Consider the following 22,446-nt stretch of genomic DNA (forward strand, 5'->3'; position numbering starts at 1 on the left):
CCAAAATCCATATTCGAATTCAAATTGAATATTGAAATCCAAACACGACGATGTCACCTCAGCATTGGCAGGCTTTTGCTCCCGCTTAAATTCAATTCAAACTTCAGACACTTTGTATGCATAGCTGGTACAGTCGTCGAACGCTCTGTAAGCCCATGTATGTACTCCTCCATTCTTTCTGCCATTCCATGTACTCCTCTGGGGGGGTCGTATTGTGGTTCTCTCACATTCTGAGATCCAAAATTTGCTTCCTCAGAAGTATCATATTTGCTTTACCTATATTAGGGTCGGCTGCATTCAAAACAATTCAACAACGTTTGGAGGGCCAATCATGGCCATGGCGTTTTGCACAAAAATAATGATAAACTTGTGATGAATATTTAAAAAGCTACCTAAACTGAATTTCTATTCGCCACAGCTTGCAGCTTTTACAACGAGCTGCTTTGGGCTAGCTCTTCTCTTCCCCTTTGAAGAAAAAAGAGGGGAAACTCTTCCAATATGCTTCTGCAGTAGTGGTGAGAATGCTAAAGAGACTTGGGAGATGAGATCCATGGCTAAACGACAATCTCTGGTCCTTAAGTATTTTATGAACGCACTCCTTTGTTCACAAGCAACAGAAAGAATGAAATGCACAACTTTCTGAATGATTTTCCGCTCGTAATCTTTTTGGCACAATGAATTCTCGTCACTCACTTTGCATGAAACTGTGCAGCGAATATCATTATTCTTTATAGGGCAGGCGCGGTTATGATATACCAATAATAGTAGTTATACTATTAGTAAAAAACATGGGCTTTATCAACCCTATAGGTAATAATATATTTACCTAACGGCTTAGTTACCTTTAATATTCTTATTGAATAAAAAAGTATTGAACGAATATTGATTATGATGTACCAACAATATTAGTTATACTTTACCCTAAATTATGGTATTTACCTAATATATCTAAATTCTAGGAATAATAATGTTTGAACAATTTGTTTGGAATTATAAATTATTAAGTAGATATAGATTTTTTAATAAACATATATTATTTTATATAACTTATTATTTTAATGGACATTTATATTTAATAAGAAATATGATATAATTTAAAGAACTAAATAGTGAAGTTCTAACTTGCCAATGGACCATTAAATATTTATTACACAATTACCTAGTGTAACTAAATTATAAAATAATAGTGATTTATTACCATTCCTTGTAATTAAGTAATATTGGAATAATATTAAATATAGATTATATATTATATATTATATATTATGAGATATAATGACCATTATAATTAAAATAATAATATTATGGATTCTCTTAATATTTGGGATATTAATAATAATATATCTATTTTAATTAACAAATGAATTCCTTTATTTACCTATTTTAGCTATTTCTAGAAATATTAATTAACTATTTTAGTGGTTTGACCAGGATCATTAGGTCAAATTAGCCGTTAGCATTATAGCTGTTGGAGTCTCTGCACACTCTATTTAATCAAGCATAAGCCAGATTGGTTCTTCAACTTGTCCTGACGATGAACCACACTGGTTGGTTCGAAACGCGTCGACAAAAGATTGGTTATGTGATTTGGCCGAGGAAAGAAATCCTCAAAATTGTAGATGCAGTTCTCCCATTGGATGACCATATGCCATTTGCCAAGATCTTGTAATAAGCCCTTCTTTGATAAACAGTCTGCTTGCTTGTTTTGTAACCTGTCTATATGCTGAATTGTGTATCCTTTTTGTGATTGCCAGCAGGTCTCAATCCTTTTCATCCATCCTGAAAGAAGAGGATTCTTTATAGACAGCTTTCGTAGAACATGATCAATTATAACTTTGGAATCTCCATGAATGTGTAAATTTAGAATATCTAGAAAATGACTAAACCATAGAAGACCCCAAAGAGCCATAGCTTCTGCTTTATTATTTGTTCCATTGCTTCCATTCTAGTAAAGACTGTATTGAAGATGGTGATTGATACAAATCAAAAAGCCACAAGCACATGTTCCATTCTGAGCCGCTCCATCAAAAAAAGCCATTAGAAATTGTAATAAAGCTTGACGATTTCTACTAGGGACCCTGCAAGACTGTTTGGGCTGAGGCAAGAAACCATTATAGTTTGTAATAATTTTGTCAACAATATAAAGAAACTCCTCTCTCCTATTTTGGAACAAAAAGGTGTTCCTCCATTTCCAAATTTCCCAAAAACATAGGAGAGGAATGGATCTCCAAGAGGCTTTCTGAGCACTCCACCATTCTAGAGAGTCTTTAATGGAAGAATGCAAGGTAAAAGAGAAACCAAAAGATTTAGATAATTGATTCCAAACCTGTGTGGAGAGCTTACATTGTAAGAAAATGTGATCATTGTTTTCATCATCAGATTTGCAAATGGAACATATGCCTGGTCCATGCCAATTCCTCTTCTGTAAGTTCTCCCAAACAAGATTTTTATTGTGGAAAACCAGCCAAGAGAAAATTGTAATTTTACTTGGGATGCCTGTCTTCCATAGAACAGTGGGGAAACGTCAGTCTGAGAGAGAAGATATCATGTTGTTTAATGTTAAGTAAGTGTCTGCCACGCTAATATTGTTAGAGGACATCTTCCCTTTCCAGGTAAGATAGTCACAAGCTTTCCTACGACAAATTCCTATATTCCTGATGTTAGACAAGACCTTCTCCCATTGAGCTGCCTCTTGGTTATGAAGACTGATTCTTTTTGCCTCTTTCCAGATCGGAATCGAACCTTGCCAACCCTCTATGAGTTGTCCCCATACAAAAATGCCTGAATTATGCAAAGAGTTTATTATTTCTAGGGGAATAATACATTCCTCCCCTACCCCAAGGATAGGATCAACATCGATTAAAATTCTGTTACCATTCTGAAAGTTCCAGGTGAGTTGTCATATAAAAAAAGTTGTATTTTCCGGAAACTTCTCCATATGACAGAGCCCTGTGTTTTTCCAATTGTACCTTTTCTGTACCAGTACTCAAAACTTTGTCTTGCTAGGTACTTTTTTCTAATCGTGTTGCTCCAGGATCCATCCCCAAATAAGCCTCTCCACAGGGATTTACATAATAGAGCAATTCCAAACTTCTGTAAGTCCATTATGCCCCATCCTCCTAGTTGTTTTGGTAAGGAGATTTTATCAAGTCTGGCAAGGTGGTATTTGTTCTTATCATGAGAGCCTCCCCAGATGAAATTAGAAATCAAATGATTTAGATCTTTTATAATACTGGCTGGTATATAGAACAGATGAGCCCAATACACAATTGTTTGTGTTAAAATTGCTTGTGTGAGAGTTGTTCTCCCTCCCATTGAAAGACATTTACATTCCCATCCAGATATTATCTTATAGAAATGGTCAATGATCCATTGCCAATCTCTTCGATTGTAACCGGTAGGTTTTAAACGAAAACCGAGATACTTCATCCCCTCCTGAATTGGAACTGTCTTGATGTTAAATATATTTGAGATGAATTCTATAGTTCCACTGCCACACTTCCCATGGTAGATTACAGATTTTCGATCATTGATCTGTAATCCCGTGGCCATAGTAAATTTTTTAAGGATGTTGAAAAGATTTAACCATGTAAATCGGTAGAACATACCAAGAATCAGGATATCATCAACAAAAAAATTGTGTGATATGCTATTATTTTTGCTTATCATTAAGGGCCGAAAATTTCCTTCCTGAACAACATTTTTGATATGCAAACTTAAGCAATCCATGGCCAGGATGAATAAAAGCGGGGAAAGGGAACATCCCTGTCTCAGTCCTCTCTCAACTCTGAAAAAATTGGTTGGATATCCGTTAACAAGAATCGCGAAGTCCACATTTTCCACACATGCCATTACCCAGTTTGTGCAAACAGGATTGAGACCAATTTTTATGAGGACGCATCTTATAAAACCCCAGTCCAAATAGTCATAAGCCTTCTTTAGGTCAATTTGGAAGATTGCAACTTCCAAATTTTTTGTATGGATCGAATGCAAACATTCCTGAGTGTTTGCAATAGCGTCATGAATAAGCCTATCTTTTAGAAACCCATGTTGTTCCTGAGAAATATATTTCAACGTAGTACTTCTCATTCTTCCTACAATAATCTTTGATATAATTTTGTAGATGGTATTGCACAGGGATATCGGCCTATAGTCCTGAAAGGATTTTGCATTTTTAATTTTTGGAATAAGGGTGATATAAGTTGATGAGATATGATGGTGAATTTTTCCCATCGATCTGAATTCTTCCACCATGTCTAGAAGGTCCTTCTTAACGAGATCGAAAAAATGGAGAAAGAATTCCATCGTCCATCCATCCAGGCCTAGACTTTTATCCTTTTTGAAGGACTTCATTGTTTGTAAGAGCTCCTCTTCAAAAACTGGACTAAATAACTCTTCATTTTATTCATTGTTGAACATTATAAGATATGGTTCTATACCCCAAATGATGTCTTCTGCCATTATATTTTCATTCCTCTTATAGGATCTTTTGAAGTACTGGACAACTATATTACTAATATCTTTCTGGGATTGACTAATTTTTCCATCCTCATCCAGTATCTCCCAAATAGAGTTTTATTACGTCGCTGGTTAGCATATCGGTGAAATTTTTTTGTGTTTTTATCTCCCTCTCTGAACCAGACAGCCCTGCTTTTTAATCTCCAGATAGCTTCTTCAATAACTAGTAATTTCTTCTTCCTTGTTTCCAATTCATGAATCCGAAGGCGGTCCTTTAAAGGAAAACCCTGTAAGGACATACCTAAGGCGATCTTGTCAAGTTCTGCCTGGATTTCTTCGAGTTCTTTTTTGTTAGCTTTTTGTTTATGGATCTGCCAAGGTTTAACTACCTTCCTAAGAGACTGCATTTTGTCAAGAAGGTTCTGAGAGGGGGAGACGTTTGTATGGTTTGTAAGTCTTTTCCAAGTATCTTAAATAAGCTGGTTGAAATCTGAGTCTTCCAACCAAGTCCTATTAAACTTAAAGGGGAGTCCTTTTCGGATTCCAACATTCCTCCATTGTAAAGTTATCGGGCGATGATCAGAAAGGAAGTTGTTTATGATCTCAGAAGAGAAATCACCTAGGCGATCAATCAATTTCTCATGTACAATAAATCGGTCCAGTCTTTTTGCCAGGAAAGCACTCCCAGATCTGCCATTGTCCCATGTTCGAACAATTTCCGATGGACAGATGTCAACAAAATTGTAAGAGAGAAGAGCGTTTTGAAGAGAAGCAGCGAGAGGGTCCATCTTTCTGCCACAACCCCAAACTTCATCACTAGAGAAGGCGCAGTTAAGATCCCCCCAATGTTTAACGATTCAAGTTCCATTATATCCGACAAAAGGAAACGGTTCCAAAAAGAGAAACGGTCTTTGTAGGGGGCGTACATGTTAAGAATATGAATATTCCCAAGAATTCCATGGAATCTGGCTTCCAATAGGATGCCAGCGAAACATCTGAAAGCTTTTACTAGAACCCAGGAAGGATTCCATAGGGCAACAAGTCCCCCCGAGAGGCCTGTAGAGTCAGTTGCAGTGATATACCAACTCGGGAACATTTTGCGAAAGTATGAGATAGCTACAGATCACTTGTGCATCGTTTCTTGAATGAGGATAATATTAGGAAAAAAAGAGTAAAGAATTTCTTTGAGAGCAATGTATTTGAGGTCAGCTCCCAGCCCCCGAATGTTGATGGATAAGATGCGAGTCATGGAGGGAGATCTCCGGGCTGACATGCTCTAAGAGACCCATTTGTAGAAAGATCAGTAATTGGAACGTCAATGAGAAAACGATCAGGAGAGGAAAATTGTGAGAGGAAAGGTTTCCTTCCACGAAAGTGCCTGCTACCCCAATTTTGTTTTCGTCTGACCGTGATGTTGCCAGCAGATGAGGGGCTGATGTGAGGGGAAGGGGGGGAGTCCAGTTTATGAATAGTGAGGGAATGTAAGTCTAGGGTTTTTTTCCCCAGGAGGAAGTTGAGGTCACTTCCCATCGAATTTAGAGAAATAGATATAGGAGAGTTTGGCGGAGTTATAGAGACGCAAAGATCCTTCCCTTTTTTTGGTGGGAGGGAGGAGAAAGGTTTGGGGTAGGTGCTGGAATAGAGGCTATGTGCGATTAGGATGGTATGTTACTGTAGGGATGGGTATACGGTAAAGGAGCAGGGATTTCCATGCAAGGTGCAGGTTCTGGTGGAGGAGGGGAAGAGGGGTGCGCTAGAATACCCAAAAAAGGGGATGTTGACTTTCCCGACAAAGGAGAAGATGGAACAGAAATATGTGATATTCCTCTAGGATCAAAAATAGGGGGGAGGTACTATGGGAAATACCTGGAGATGACGCCTTCAGGAGTGATGCCACACTCTGAATTTTCCTTACATACTGATCCTTTGCAGGAATTTTCAGCTTTTTTTATTGTAAACTTTTCGTCCATGTAGGTGACTACTCGGACGCAACGGGCATTGGTCCCGCAAATGACCAGTTCTATGACAGTAGGAACAGTGAAAAGGTACCACCCAATAGTCCAATCTCTGATGGAGATTAATGTTTTCCCAGTGCAAGTTGATGTGATCAGGAAAACCACCCTGATATTCCTTTTCTATAAGAATCCATGCAATTCTTTTATCTTTGGCACCAAGGCATTTCGGGTCGACATATACAAATTTTCTATGGTGTTCCCAATGTTCGTTAAGGCCTCCTTAGTATAATTCTATAGGAAGGCCAGGAAGTTTAACCCAGATTAATTTGTTAATAGGTGTGTTTTACAGGGGATTATAACCTATGTACCAGTTATGCAAGGCAAGGAAACTCTTCCCGTGAACCCAGGGAATGGATTTAATAGCTTCGAGATCCTCCTGACTGAGGAAATGGAAACTGTACCACCATTTCATAAGCCTGACTATCGTAGGAGGGTATCCAAGTAGGGACTTCCATTTTGATCCCAGCCAATTCCACATTTCATGGTCCTCCATGTCTAGGAAATACCAACGCCCCACTAAAGTGTGTTTTTGTAAACTGATAATGCGATCAGAAAGGATGGGGTTGTCAAGTATAATGGATAAAGGAGGAGGATTAATTTTGATAGGGCGTTGTTTATGTTTACGACGATGAAAATCAAGTTTGTCACTCTGGGACGATAGAAAGGGTTTTTTAGCATTTGGGGTATTAGCCTCACCTAGCATTTCATGCCAATCAACATTGGGACGAATACCCATGTGAAGCATTTCCACCTCCATAGTGGCGCGGACCAAAGCTGAGTTGGCAGACATATCAAATGCGAAATCCATTAGGAAAGTCTATGTTTAAGACACAAAATGGAATCACGTGATCAATGATACGATGGTACCCACAAGCCGATAATGAGCGAGGATCAGATATGAGATGGCAGACAAGTCAGCTTTTGGATCTGACGTGAAGACAAAAAATAGAGTGATGGCACAAATCCGGTCAGGTGGATCGAGGGAAAGGTAACGATGTTAGGCCTCAGCAGGATATGGAATGGGAGCCGCATGTGTGGTGGATGTCAGAATCTGATTACAGCCTCAGGAAAGGACAGAGCCCCACTTCCCAGTAGATAGTGAAAATATAAAAAATAGAAATCCTGGGCATAAGTTATTACACGTGGAGGAAGGTACACCGTCAAGGTACTGGCCCTGAAATGATGGCGAGATAGCTGGCGTGGGCGCTCTTATTTCCAATCTTATAGCAATATAAATGCTATCTGACATGCGAGGGGAATAGCTAAGGAGTGCCCTCTCCACGCTCGCCCTCTCTCTCCACTTGCTGTCACTCAGAGGGCGAAGGCTATTCCGCTCGCATGTCAGATAGCATTTATATTGCTATAGGGTTGGAAATAGTGTTTTCCAGCTGGCGCCTCCAAAAAAAGGCAAGATTTGGATCCAGACAGAAAAAAGTCAGAGTAAAATCAGAGAATGTGTGGGAAATCGGATATATGACGTATGACAGGAGAGTAGGGCGGTGGAGTAGGTGGTGATTTTGACAATTGGCAGTGGCTAAATCATGCGAGAAGAGGACTAAACACACGTACTGATCACCTGTCTAGAAATAACCGAAACTCAATCCAAAACAATTACCATCCACCGGTTTCCGACCACGGGAAAAACCAGTAGTCCAAACCGGCAACAACAAGTCCAGAAAGAAACCGAAAGTAACAGAGGTCTGATGCCTAGTTGCAGATCGAATTATTCAATGGCTATAGGATGCTAATGGAAAAACAGTAACAGAAAGTATCAACTATGAAAAGGTTTCAAGATATATACTTTAAATAATTTAGCAACTTCCAATAATGATCAGAATTTGATATCAATCAATGCATAGAAAGATATGAATTCAAAAAAACCAGCACTCTCCACAGAATTGTGCTTTAGAAGACCATACAACAGCATGTACATCCTATGCAATTGCACCAAGTATTTCGAAATCTAACACTGAAAATTTTGCAGGGTTGAGAAATAATACAAAATTCAGATAACCAACACCTTATCTTGTGACCTATGATTTCTTCGAAGGAAGGAAACAAGGAAAGCATAGGTGCAAAACTTCTTCCCTAGAATAGCAAAAGAAGAATAGGCAGTCATGCATGCAGAAAAAGGGGAAATATTTTATTTTTTCAGACGAAACCATATGAAAAAGGCATACCTCTAAATTGTGTCTGACTAGTTTAGAAGTGATTTATAGATGCATAGAAGGTCAAATAAACCTGTGATGAAGCTCTATCCGAGCCTAGGTTGAGACTCCCTTGTTGTGCTTCCCTGAAGATTCCTTCTAAAACTAATCCCTACTAAAATGTGCCCGACTGGAGAGGGAGAGGTTAATCTTCCAAAACTAATCCCTACTAAAATGTGCCCGACTGGAGAGGGAGAGGTGTGCTAACGCACAAAAAGTTGAGTTGTTGTTCAAATGCACAGAAAACTAAATAAAACTGAGTTGTTGTCCATCCGGGACCGTGACTGTGCCTTTCCCTCTTTCAATTGTGAACTTATTTTGCAGGGCTTCCTTTCTCCTAGAGTTCATGGGAAAAAAATAGAATGTCACATGCAATAATTGTAAAAAAGGAATCACCATCAAGCGAGGATCAAGAGCTAGGTGAACTCGTCAAGGACACTGATAAGCTCAGTGGCAAGCTTTTACAATTTTTCCCTAAAAGCGCAATTTAAATGTTCGGAATATATTTCTAGATGTTGAATCCAACTTTATTTTAAAAAGAATTTCAAATCTGGCCATTAATCTAGTCAAAAGACTAAAAAAGATATACCTTATTTATATATAGATATAAAGAAAGTTTAGTGACAGTTTTGAGAAACCAATTATAAATGTGTAATGATATAGAGATTTTTCAACATTGAAGAAGGGTATATTTTTTTAGTACTTAATAGGTTGTTTTTTTATTTTCAAATAAGTTAGAAACAAAATTTCAAATTTTTTAAATAAGTTGAAAATGTGTTTATAAGAAAACATATTCTAATATAAAGTCGGAGTTATGTGAATAAAGGGTACACTACAAATATGCTAGATTTTATAACTTATTTCTTATTAACATATTCAAAGTGAAAATGTTTTTCTATAAAATTGGTCGGGCAAACACTGTTCACCCCAACTCATCTCTTTGTTCCCTTTTCGTCCTCTTCCATCCTAGCAAAATTTGACAAATGTAAATCTCCATTTATCGCCAGATCTCCTTCCCAGACCGATTGAGAATGTGTATGAGCGAGGTTGTGGACGAGGACAACGATCGAACATTGGTCGTGGTCACCAAATTCAAGTGCACACCTAAAGGGATTTTAGAGAAGGTGACCATCAATGTCGTCGACATATGCCTGGAGCCACACAATCTGCAGTAATCTGAGAACCTCTCAACTCCTACGCCATGATTCTCATCATCATCTCCATAACTACCTTGCTGGCCATGTAGGCATCAAATCCCGGTGTCGAGACTCCCACCTAGGAGCTGCTTAAGTTGATGATGCGACCACCTCCATCGTGGACGACCTTGTTTGTGGCTTCTCTGCTACCCAAAAATGCTCCTTTGAATTCACTTAGAAAATTCGGTCCCACTCTTCATTTGAAGTCTGTACGAGGGTAGGTACTTTGAGTCGATTACTCTTGCGTTGTTTACCACAATGTGGAGCGACCCAAACGTGTGCTCAGCCATGATGAATAGGTGGGTGACATGGAAGGGATCTATGACATCGACCTTGAACATAATCACCTGAACACAGCTGCCAAAAGAATCCAAGTTATTGATGGTGGAGGCCACCTCGTTTGTGGAAACTTCATTAGGGGAGAAATGGATGACCTCTTTGGCTCATTTTTCCGCCAAATGGAGGGCGCTCTACCTACCAATCCCCCTGGAGGCAGTTGTTACAATGGCCACTTGTCCTTCCAATGCCATCATCATCCTCGCCTTCTCCTCCTCCAACTGCTCCCCCATCTGCTCCGTGAGAGAAATATATGTTCACAGCGTGGCCCCATAGTTGTCTAGTTGTAGTGGAAATTTCAAGTCCCATCTACCCCGTGGCATCATTGCTAACACGAGGGTCCATAAATAATGTAATACAATAATTATATTTAATATAATCAAGAGTATTTAAATACCGAAGCTTTAAATTATATTAATATTAATAACACTATCTTTTCTTAGCCTTCCTTCATTTAACCAAAGGATCATCCAGTGTTAATCCATACTTACTGCAGATGGATTTCTTATCAGGTAATCTGGAAAGTTTTTCCAGAGACTTATTTACCTTTGAGCTAGTACAAAGACTGACCAGTGTCTTTGTAATGAGAGCATAAATCTCTCCCCATGTATATGACTCAAAAGGTAATTGAAAGACTTCTTGCATTCTTATATAGTCAACAAATTTAGATGGCAGAGCTGCAAGATATACCTGTTTCCATAATAGGTTCTTTGAGTCCTTGACTTCATATATCCTCTGCAATGCAAAAGAATATACCAAATTCTTATTACTCAACCGATTTCCATTTTTATGTTATGATTTTTGTTGTTAATATATTTTCTTGTTTATTTTTTTGGAAATTTGTTAGCTATGCAATGTACATCATCATTTCATTGCTAATTATTTTTAAATCAACAAACTTATTTATGCATTCAAAATGTCATTTTTAAATAATAAAAATTATATTACTAAACTTTAAATTCAAAACGTTTGAACTATTTTTATAAATATCTTTATTCATTATAATTTAAATTTATAAAATTATATATATATATATATATATATATATATATATGAGTGTGGTTCACGAACACCCTGGTCAGTGAGTGGTTGCTATGTCCACAGAAAAATTTGGGCTAATCGCCCTTCGGCCTACTGGCAAGACCTAACCCTAAAGGCTTCGGGCAAAATCAACCCTGTGACCTCCCGATGGTGAGGCACAGTTTTTGACCAACTGAGCTAACCCTTGGGGCTTAAAATTAATAAAAATATATATATTAATATAATTAATGATTAGTTAAATTTTTAAAGATATAATAATTAAAACAATCTTATTTAAAATTTAATAATTAATAATATTTTTTAATTCATCCAAACTCCAATAACATTGAGGTTGTGATGTGTAGATTACAATATATAGAGGAGATTGAACATGGTATTTTTTTTAAACACAACCTAAATCACAAAAATATGTTGGAATACTCGTAGTTCTCATCTGGGAGGGGTGTGTCTTGGGAGAATATCTGAACCCATGTCTCCCCTCGGGCTAATGATACCATATTCTAGGGTGTTTTAAACTAACACAAAAACGTACCAAATCCTAGGGTGTTTTAAATTAACACAAAGACGTATGTTTGAGTATAACATGAATTAATTATGGGTTAGTAGGTTTGAGTGGCTGGGAGCATGGATTGTTTTCCTATTCACTCTGCTTCAATTTTAGGGGATATGTTTGGTTCCTTATAGATGACATTTGAAATAGATTCCACTCTAGTGGAGTAAGAACATCTCAACTCTAACTAAGTCATTAGTTTATTGGTATATTTGGCTTACAAATTGTTGTATATACCTTTAATATTACAATGGCAGCCAAAATGTTTGATCCTAAGCTTACTCAAATTACTCCAGAAAATTATTGATTCAAAATTATTTTTATAAAAGGAAAAGAGAATGCAGAAGTCTGTAAAACATAAAGAAGAGGAGAAACCATAAAGAAGGACCAATTAGTATGAAGAGGAAGGAGGCTAAAAGGAAACATTCAACATGGAAGTATCAAAGACAACATGAAGAGGAAGTAAAGAGAAGGATCCAATCAGTACGAAGAGGAAGAAAGCCAAGGGAAAGTGTTCAACATAGAAAAGTTTTCAATCAACATGAAAAGGAAGAAAGCCAGGAGAAACTGTGCACCATGGATTTAAGCATGGAGAAGGATCCAATACATTGTCTAATGATGTTTTCTAGGGATGCCCAGGGTTGAGAGGTCCTGGCCAGATGAAATCACCATGCAGAAGAAGAATTATTATTCTGTTATTGAGTAAAGAAGGCTTAACTCAACTCAATGCGATATGTTTCAAGAAAATTGCATAAATTTCATTTAGTTTGAGCTGAAAAAGATACTTAATTTTGTTTAATAAGCTCGGTGCTTTGTTAATGGGGTCAGGTCACCACCTTTCACCACCCCGAAGTCCTAAATAAGAATTTGGGTCAGGTTCAAGTTGTGAATGACCCTAATATAGGAGTTCACACTGTCACAACAACTTGTTGAATAAAAATGTTTATTATCAATTGTTCACCCTTTGAAAAATAGATTTCTTGCAGTGCATATCATGTTCAGATAAATACAATGCTTCTAGAGTTTAAAGAAAAAATTAACGAATAAAAAATTCCAGTTAAAGAAAAATCAGCTCAAGGCCAGGAGGTCGCCACGGGGCAATGCAGAGATGGAAAAAACACCATAAAGGATCAAACAAATAAATTTATCTAAGTTTACTTTTGCAAACAAGGAATCCCTGCAAAATTTCTCAAAGTTGAAGTGTCCTTGTTAGACTAGTCTGACATGGTTTTCATAAAGAAGAGCCAATCAGTATGAAGAGGAAGAAGGCTAAGAGGAAGCGTTCAACATGGAAGTCTCTAAGATAACATGAAGAGGAAGCATAGAGAAGGATCCAGTCAGTGTGAAGAGGAAGAAAGCCAAGGGAAAGCATTCAACATAGAGAAGTTTTCAATCAACATGAAAAGGAAGAAAGCCAAGAGAAACTGTCCACCATGGATTTAATAATGGAGAAGGATCTAATACACTGCCTAATGATGTTCTCTGGGAGTGCCCAGGGTTGAGAGGACCTGGCCAAATGAAATCGCCACATAGAAGAAGATTTTTTATTCCGTTATTGAGTAAAGATGGCCTAACTCAACTCAATGTTGTATGTTTCAAGGAAATTGTAGAAATTTCATTTATTTTTTGCTGAAAAGGATACTTAATTTTATTTAATAATCTCTGTGCTTTATTAATGATGCTAGGCCACCAACTTTCACCACCCCGGAGGCACAAATAAGCATTTGGGTCAGGTGCAAGTTGTGAATGACCTTGACATAGGAGTGTCCACTGTTGCAGTAGCTTGCTGGATCAAAATGTTTATGATCAATTATTCACCCTTCAAAAAATAGATTGCTTGGAATGCATATCACGTTTCGATAATTAATACAACGCTTCTGGAGTTCAAAGAAAACAAATAGCCAAGAAAAAATTCTCGATTAAATAAAAATCATCTCAAGGTCAAGAGGTCACCCTAGGGCAATGAAAAGATGGAAAAAACACCATAGAGGATCAAACAGATAAATCTATCTCAATTTACTTTTGCAAAAAAAGAATCCGTGCAAAATTGCTCAAAGTTGAAATTTCCTTGTTACACTACTGGTTTGACATGGTTTTCATCAAATTTAAGGACTTTGTTACCATTTGCAAAGGTGGATAGCTAATCCAAATACTTTTGCTGAACCCATGTTGATACAAATTAAAAACAAATAAATATTCAAAGTCCTCAAAAGCCATGTTTGGACTATTGTCTGTAGAGTTGTTTAAAAACAAAGATGTAATTACAACTCAAGGTTTGAAAAATAAGATGTAAAGATATTGTTGAATAACATTGTTTTTTAACCAACAAATAAATTAATAGATATTCCATATTCCAATCAAGATTTTTCATAAAGGAATGAAAAAACAACAAATAAATGAATATATCTTCCATAATCCAATATAGATTTTCCACAAAAGAAAATTGCATATTTTCCCATAAATGTTGTAATAATATAGATTTTTTCTTTCTTTAAATAAGAAATAATTAAATAATTTTAAAATATATACAATTAAAATTAAATTAAAATTTTGAAAATATTAATATTTAATTTTTTATGTAAATTGTAAAATTGAAAAAAACAAGTTATAAAAGAATTATTAAAACATTTAATACACCTAATTTTTTATTTGTTCAGTGTATTTTGCAACTTTAGGTGCAATTGCTAGTATAAAAATGATGGAGCTTTAAAACCCAACGTTATGATTTTAATCCAATGATGAATATGGTTATTTTTTAATTTTTTGGCTTAACTATTAATTTGATGATTTTATTTATCTATAGTAATATGTTGATGTTAAAATTATTTAAACTTCACCCAGATCAAGTGTCCCTTTGATGAATTTGCCCAATTCAATATGCATCAAAGATCACCAACATTTGGCATAACGACCACTTCTTTCCAGTGCCCCAACATCATTGTTTAACACTACATGCAAGCTAGGTATGTGTTATATTCTTTCCAAGACCAATGTTAGGCATTGTTACGTTGCATTAGGCGCAACAGGGATCATAAAGGGACCGACAGCCCCCCGCATGGGGTCCGGGGAAAATATTTTTTATGCATACCCAAAAATAGTTGGGCAGACCTACCCATTGTTTTGTGCATACTTTTTGCACATGATGATTTTTTGCCCATGTTATTTTGTAGATCCGATCAAAGGAACTACGATTATGTTCTAATCAAAGGTTCATGGATTGGGATTTATGAATGTTTTAGCATGTATATAATGTATTATAACATTGAAAGGAATATAATGAAAGGTCAATCTGGTTTTCCCTGTTTTGGTTCAAGGAGAAAAACTTAGTGTATATTTTATGTTCTCACCACTGTATATTTTTATGTTTTAAGAGTCTGTTTGCAGGTAATTTCTGTATAGAGTTAAAACCTAGAATGACTCGTCCTGGAGCCTTTATAATCGAGTCTTTGTAATCTTTATATCAATTTCATATATGTATATAGAAAAGAAAAAAATGTCAAGTGAAAAAAATCAATTAGTTATTAGCGTGCTTGTTAAGTAAAATATTTAAATATTATATATTTATGTATAGGTGTAGTCTAACTTATATAAAAAATGACATTTTTTCACCACATTTTTTCTAGTTAATTTTAACCGAAATTTGACAAATATTTTTAGAATCTTGAGTTTAAGTTATCAGTGAAAAAAACTATTGTTTATAAATTAGAGTACGCCTATATATATATATATATATATATATATATATATATATATATATATATATATATGCCATTAAAAAAGCATGTTTAAAAAAAAATGTTACGTTCACAAAAACACAACAAATAATAGAGAGAAATAAAAAACAAATGTTGTGAATGTCTTTAATATGATTGGGTTTATTTATAAATTGGATAATTTGTTGTGGTGTTTTTTAATTTTGGGACACAAGGAAATAAAGTAAACTTTAATGTCGTGAGAAACATAGTAACAAAAATAGTACATGTTTTTTGTTGTTTCTCGTTGAGCGAGTTGGCAATAAAGGTCAGCAGCATTGAGGCCCTTAATCATCTACTTATTTAGATATTTGTGTAAGCATTTGGGTCACCACTTCTGTTACATAGCTCACGGGTCAATTGAAGTTGAGATTTCTTGTTGTGTTTTCTCCTTGCACTACAGGCCTCTGTTTCTATATTATAATTGTGAGGAAACTGGGGCAAGTTGTTTATCTTACAATATTAGGCTCCTCATGTATTTTATGTTCCCTGCATTCTTCATCTTCATGTGAGGATAGTGGATGCCTCTTAATGTTATAAATATTTTGGATCTAGAAAATGAAAAGTCAACTAACGAACACTGAACTTATATTAGAATAAACAAGTGTAATATGCAATGTTGTTGCTTAGTACCTGTCTTTTATTCAAAAAGTAATTATAAGATTACAAATTTTGGATCTTAATCAATGCTCTGGTATAAGGGTATCATAATGGTTAATGATCCCTTATCCAACATATGAACACTATTTATATTCTTAGAAGTTATTCTAAATGGAAAGTAGGGCTTTACAATGGTAACAAACCCATAATTCTTATAGTGGAGTGAACAATTAATACAAATTTTACAATTTTACAATTTTTAGAATGTATACACACCTTACATGAAAGGAAAGTATGTATGAGACACGTGCTTCCCCAAGGGAAAGCATGTGTACCTAGTGAAACTCTCTTTAAAGTTGAATTAAGTGGAGCAAGCATATTAGACTAAATACATCTTAGCCAATACAATCAGTGATGGTCAATTACGACCAAATAATGTTACAATAGTTGTTGATGATCAACCCTATAAGAAATATGCTCACTAATTAATCAACGAAGTTTGATGTAGAAGTAGCCTAAGGGTTTTAAAAATATGTTGACGGTCTTGGACTACATTTAGGGCATCTCCCCGGTATGAAGTCCCAACTAGACCTCACATCGTTTGGTGTAGGAGTCCCATTGGGTATGATGGCCCGGTTTCCATTATCTTAAAGATATGCCTTAGCTCTTAGTTGTCAGCACGTGAGAGTGGTCTGCTTCATCTTTAAACAACGAGTTTCACGTTGTTGGTGAGCGTTAGTGTTAATTGTGTTAAGGTTCTTTCACCACAGAGGGAGAGGGTGGAGGTGAGTCTCCAGTCGAAAGGGAAGAGTCCCAACTCCGTCAGAGACACACAACACACAAGACATGCACAACTTCTGGTGGAGCATTCCACACAGATGTGGTAGTCACAAACACACATTGAAGGGATAACACGTACAACACCCAACAGAAAAGTCCACGCGAGTGTGATGGTCGTTATAACAAGTTTATGGGAAAGGTTTTGTTTGATGTGCTGTGAGGCAACCCACATGGGCAAGAAAACATTAACAACTTATATAACACATTTTCATAAATATATGTATTAGAGAAACTGAAAGAGTTCAATTGTTTAACACAGGTTAAAGAAACATGCATTACAAGTGTTGAATATTAGTCTTACAAACAATTACAATACATTCGTGAAAACGTGTTAGTCTGTTATCATGCTTCTGAATTAAGTGAAAGTTCCAAGACACATCGGTACACCATACATCACTAACCTCATGAAAGGGGCATTGGAGCCATTACTCGCTCCTCAAAGAAAAGACTACAAACTCTCAAGGATATGTGGGAGGAGCCAAGGTGAAAAGTCCTTTGCATGTACAAATGAGGGGTATTTATAGCCAAGGGTAAAACTGGCTCTTGTGACTGTTCGACTTCCCTCATGACTGTTTGACTTTCATGACTTTTCAACTTTACATGACTCTTTAGATTACATGTGGGTCTCTTGGACTTCCACGTTACATTACATTGATTTACAACAGTGTGGCCCACCGTAGTGATGTGGCCGACACGACTCGACATGATAGTGCTAGTACATTCATGTTGTTGGTGGTGTCCATGTCGAGATGCAATGTTGCTGAGTGTTGGATGTGCTCTTGGTATATCATAGCTTCACCTCCGCATGGCAAGGTGTGTGGAGTCTTCGATGGTCTTGTTGTTCTCTTGATGTTTCATGTGCACATCGCTCCTTTGCTTGTACTTTGGCATGCTTCACATGTTCGTCTGTTCGCGAAAAAATCTCCTCGCATTCATCTTCCGTTCGCGAGAAAATATCCTCGAATGTGCTCTCCTTGTTCATCATATCTGTCTTTGTGTCATGTCTTATCCATGTTCCTGTATCTCCAATCAGTCATGAAGAGACGACATCAAATCCATAAACCTCCTAGCCTACCATGATGCATTTTCTTTTGGTTACAGATGTAGGTGACCGAGAGAGAGGACAAGGCTATGAAACTGTGCAAGGCATATTTCATGTTGGGATGCGGGCTCCGGGCACTATCAGTGAAAATTGCGCAGAAGTCACTAGGAGACTAAGATGGAAAATTCAGATCAGTAGTGACTGTCTGCAAGATCTATCTCAGTTGGTGGGAAAATCTGCACAATGTTTTGGAGGAATCAGTGCGGGTAGCAGAGGGGCTTGGCAGTAAAAAATGCACAATATCTTTGGGGAGCTGGCATTGGGCTGCAAGAGGCTTGCCGGGAAAAAATGCGCATTTTTTTCAAGGGGCTGGGAGCCTGGCCTACTGGACATCCCATCACAATTTTTGAGCTGAGTGGGATGTTGGGCTACTGATGGACTGCCCATCGCAATTTTTCATGTGAGCAGCAAGTCAGCTGACTGGGTGGGTGGCTGGAAAAGATGTGAAATTTTTTTAGGGAAGTAGGGACGGACACAGGGTGTCTATCCGACATGTCAATGTAATTTATTCAGTCAGTGGAGCAGAAAAGGTCTACAGCTTTTATGCAAAATTTTGGGGAGTGAGTCTCAGAGTCACTACCCAGTCAAACTCTCCGGTTGATCAGATGGAGGGTTGGTTGCTTCACTTGCAAGCAAAGCAGATTGAGATGGCTTGCTGAGAAACTTCTGCGTTGTTTTGGGTGACAGTCGGTTCAGTCGATTCCAAGATTGTACAGTACATGCTGCCTGGGAGACAACCTCAAGTTCTATGTAATTCTGGGTAGCATTACATGTTCACTGAGTGTTGAAACTGTATAATGCAGCTCAACGAGGGTCTCACTGTTGGAGGGTGATCAAGTCATCAAAACTTCAGCAAAAATGGCTAAGTATGTGAATGATTGAACTTGTGCATAAACAATCTTGCAAACACACACTCAACATGACTTGATGACAAGACACCTCAAACCATCAAGACAACATATATTGAGTGTGACTGATCGACATTGCGAGCGACAAGCGCGACACTTGTGATGGATCGTTGAATAACTGCAAAGACGCTTGCGCGAGAGTGCATACAACTTCATGTCTGAGTGCGACAAATGTTTACATGGTGAATACAACTTATATACATGAAGCGGGACCTTGTGCATGACTAGAATGTGGTTGCAAGCATGACATTATGACCAACATGCAAAAAGTTGTTCGTTGAACAGTCAAGCAAGGAGGGTGCAAAGACTCAACACGAGCCCACGGGGTGAGCCCGAGTGCTTGCAAACATCAAGTAAAAACCCAAGGGAGGCTCCAAAATTAGATGCAGGCCAAAATTTTGGAGGGTGTTGTAACCGCTACAACACTTGGTGACACACTGGTTGAATTCCAACTACTTTGTTTTGGTTCATTGACAACACAGGGCCTTGGTCTTTCAAGGAGTATGGAATCGTTGTGCGGGTTACTTCAGCTTCCCCACTTACCCCATGGATAGACATGATTCACCTTTCACCAACTTAGTCAAACACAAAAAAAAAGTTACAGCTTGATCACAATGTTTTGAAATCGGGAAGGGTAGTTTGGCTCGCGCGTTAAAAAATTTCAAAGTATAAGTTTTCATCTCTAGTGTTGCTATGCTGCAAGCAGACCTGGACAGTACCCCAACAGAGTCATGTAGGAACACACACATTGTTCCACTACCAATGAGCATGGTCAGTACTCCAATGGAGTTGCGTGCTTCACCTCTTTGCACAGGAAGCCTTTCTCTTCTTTTGCCTTCGTATTTTTTTAAGGAGGACTATGCATATGCACTTATTTATTTTTAGGGCGAAAGAGGGATCCTGACTTATTGAGAGAAGAAGAGGTTGTTCCTTCATAGAAGCATGTAAGACCTCTGACATAGGTTTGCTCGTTTATATTTTCCCCTTCTTCTTTTCTACTAGTTGAATGAGCTTGAACACACACAGCAGAAGGTTGATTATAGGAATGGGGTTTCCCAGTGTGTACACAGGTTTGTAGTTGGACCCAAGCTTCCCTTGTAAATGGCTCGTATTTTCTATCAATATTTCATCAGCTAAAGGTTATAACCAAGCACAGAGAAGACAGACACGGGACTGGCCAAGTGCTGCAGTGTCACAAGACTCTTTGGATCTCAGCCACATACTCATTCATAAGCCAGAACTCAATAGAGGGAAGCACTTATTTACAAAACTAAAAATAGCATGATACTAAGCAAACAAAACAAAAATATTAGCAAAGAAAATAAGACACCAAGCATGCAAAGCGAGGAATCAAACAAACCAAACCAAGTCAGCAAACAAAAAAACATGCAAACTAGAAAAAAAGGACAAAGAGGAAAACAAACACTACTCCTACTCCTACGTTTATAGTGCATGGGCCTACTTACGTGAAGTGATATTTCCATTGCAGCCATTGACGCATTGGTTGGCCCATGTTGGTGAAGGCATGGTTCACGAGAAACATAGTCAAGAGAACCAACAAACATAAGAGATATAACAATCAAGACCAAAACACTCTGAGTTTAAACGCTACCATAGAGAAGAAAATAGTGAAAGTGCAAGACAAACCCTCTACGGAATTTCCATGGTGTTGTTACACACTGCGTACAAATGATAAACATATGCACTCTCTTGACTATGGTAGACAAGCAAACATGAGAAAAAGAGACAACTTACACCTTGCAGGTGTGCTTTCTTCTAATGATTCCTCCAGTGCGCAAGCGATGGGATCATGTGATTCTGGTGGAGGAAGCGAAATCTATGTGTTGGATTGATCTTCAGTGCATACAGATGAGTGATGAGGAGCCTCAAGTGTTTCACAAATTTTCTGATCAAAAGTGGAACTAAACTCAGGATAGTGAGGACCTGACATAACCAACAACTCAAGCTGAAGTGCCTCAACATCCTGCGGGGTTTCCACTTCGTCAATAGATAGATCATCAAAGACCAATGGCTTAGACAGATTAGTAACAAGTGAATCAATATCGTGATCAGATGAAGAAGTACAAAAAAAATGACAACCATGATCATAAAATTCAGGATGTTTGTTGGCATCCTCATGATTTGATGAATCATACAAAGGGGTCGATGAGAAGCAAGAATTTTCACCCTCTGCATTTCCAGAAAAAACAAATGAAAAATCACGTGGATTTTTAATGAACGATTTGTCCTCTCTACTATAAAATGATGGACTGACATCGGGTGTGTTTTGCGAATGATCGAAAGCAGATGCATCCATGGATGGATTAACACAAAGTCAAACAGGGATAATAGAATCACCAACGATGTGAGGAAAAAACGAAGGAGACACATGTTATCACTCCTTCGGATCTCCAAGGCTGAGGAAGAGACCAGCTGAGGTAACCACAGACCAACCTTTTAACTTGGTAGCTAGCCCTACTAGGTTGGAGAGGGTTCTCTCTAAAGAATCACAGCCAAGAGGGCTGGATGGATTAGGGTTTTAGGCTAGGTATAAAGTGCAGAGGGTTGTTTTGATTTGATTGGATTGGGTTATTGCTGGATGAGGATATTAGGTCAAAAAACTAGGTCAGGAAAATAATATATGATTACAAACATTCAAAGGGGCAAGGTAGGCAGGAGGCTTAACATTTAAAGGTGATTTGGTGAGATGGTTTAAGAATGATCAGGAGTTACGAAGAGCATAGGATATGTATTCTTCCTAAACTGAAGAAAAATGGACAAATTATGATAACTTTCCCAAAACAGAGCATGAGAAAACATGTATTCTTCCTATCAACTTGAAAATTATCATATAACAGACATGAAATGGGTTATGAACTTACAAAACTTTCATACAAATGATAGCGGAGAAGAAATAATGCTTAACATTCATACCACATGTATTCCAAAGAAATAGTTGCAACTCACCTATTAAAATTGGCCAAAATCTGATACATTAGTGTCTCTGATCACTAGTACAACATCCAACTGAGTCCAGCCTTTGAAAAGAGTGAATAAAGGGAAGATATAGACATCAAGACAATATTCTCTCATCCTCAGGGCTCGAATCCCTGAGTTGAGGAAGAGATCCACAAAATTCTGAACTGATACCTAGACTGTAGGGAGCTCTAAGTGACTCCTCCCTAATTACATTGAAATTGATTCATTTGACTTGATGAAGTCTATTTACCCCTAGGTAATAGTAAAAGACAATAATTACATTTAGAATATCAATTACATCAGTAAAAATTTGCTTTCCAAGGACGAAAAGAAAATCTGGAGAAAAATAGTGAAAAATTAGGCAAATTGTCAAATGCATCATCTTTCTGTCAAGTGCACCCTCACAGTGTCATGTGCACCCTCCATCTTGCAGGCTACTTTTGACTGCCTTCCCGGTGTCCA

Source organism: Pinus tabuliformis, chromosome 5_1 (assembly GCF_031772625.1).
Source record: "Pinus tabuliformis cultivar Carrire ecotype Pingquan chromosome 5_1, CPIR1, whole genome shotgun sequence".
Taxonomy (NCBI): Eukaryota; Viridiplantae; Streptophyta; class Pinopsida; order Pinales; family Pinaceae; genus Pinus; species Pinus tabuliformis.